Genomic DNA, 1,459 nt, shown 5'->3' on the forward strand with positions numbered 1-1,459 from the left:
CATACAGACAGCTCATACAGCTTAATATAAACAAAAAAATCAAAAAAGGGGTAGAAAATCTAAATAGACATTTCTCCAAAGAAAGTATACAGATGGCCAACAGGCACATGAAAAGATGCTCAATGTAACTAATTGTTAGAGAAATACAAATCAAAACCAGAATGAGGATCACCTCACACCAGTCAGAATGGCCATCATGAAAAAGTCTACAAATAATAAATTCTGGAGAGGGTGTGAAGAAAAAGGAACCCCCTTACACTGCTGTTTGGAATGTAAACTGGTGAAGCCACTATGGAGAAGAGTATGGAGGTTCCTTAAAAAAAAAATAAAAATAGGGTGGTGGTGCAGAGCTCTCTCCTCATGTTCAGCATTGGGCCCCCACTGCCACCACGACCACCACAGCTGCCACAACCACGCCAATGCCACAGGTTGCCCCTGCCCATCCCAGCTTTAGGGTTCTCCCTACATGCCAGGTCCCATAGGTGGCCCTAACTCCTCCCATCCCCACTCCCCACACATCAGTTCCCTGATGGTGTCCCTGGAACATCGGACACTGCTGAGCCTGACCAGTGGTGTCTGGCAGGAGCTAGGTGTCTCACCCTGTGGCAGGGAGTGCATCCATGGTTGCAGCCAACAAGAGCAATAAGCCAGAGTTCAGAGTGTCTGCTTTGCAGCAGGCCATGATGCAGAAGGCTCCCAGAGCCACATCCACTTTGATGAGAAGCTGCATGACTCTGTGGTCATGCTCACCCAGGAAAGCGACAGCAGCTTTCTGGTCAAGGTTGGCTTCCTGAAGATCCTGCACAGGTATGAGATTACCTTCACTCTGCTCCGAGTGCACAGGCTGAGCAAGGATGTCTGACAGGCACCTGTCCCCAGCCTACACCTCAAGTTCCTCAATGTCATGCTTATCCCAGAAGGTTACAGCATCAAGTACAAGTACTAAGCACAAAAGGAGGGCGTCCTCAAGGAGGAGATGCTGCTAGCCTGCGGAGGTGGCACTGGCACTGGTGTGCACATTATGGTGCAGGTGTGTATCATGGACTGACACCATGGCACACTCATTCTGCTAGATGGGTCAAGTGTGTGGGTGCTGAGCTAGAATATCACTCAGCACAGTGACTGGCATGGCTTCATCTGATGCCCTTGCCTCCACCTGCCTCAGGGCCCCTCAGCCTTAAACCCTACCTCATCTCCCCATATGCTGCGTGATGGTGTGGCTTCCTCACACTTCTCAGGGGCAGTGAAAGGGTCCAAAGGCCTCCAAGCCACAGCCTCGCCCATGCCTCTGACCTCATTTTTGCCACCTCCCTGCCTTTCCAGTATCCTCCTCTCCCACTTCCTCTTCTATGTGTGCCTCAGTCTCCTGGCAGAAAAAATGGGTTGAGCCCCCAAGGAGACTATCTGAGGAGGGATGGGGGAGGGCCTCGGGGGGGTTCTACCCATCCCAAGCCATAGT

The 1,459-nt window shown here is 51.3% G+C and overlaps 1 pseudogene; it reads left to right on the forward strand.

Moving 5' to 3' along the window:
• The first annotated feature begins 620 nt into the window (after window positions 1-620).
• LOC130829842 (adipose-secreted signaling protein-like) lies at window positions 621-1,141 on the forward strand (annotated as a pseudogene).
• The last annotated feature ends 318 nt before the right edge of the window (window positions 1,142-1,459 follow it).

Source organism: Hippopotamus amphibius, chromosome 10 (assembly GCF_030028045.1).
Source record: "Hippopotamus amphibius kiboko isolate mHipAmp2 chromosome 10, mHipAmp2.hap2, whole genome shotgun sequence".
NCBI classification, from domain to species: Eukaryota; Metazoa; Chordata; class Mammalia; order Artiodactyla; family Hippopotamidae; genus Hippopotamus; species Hippopotamus amphibius.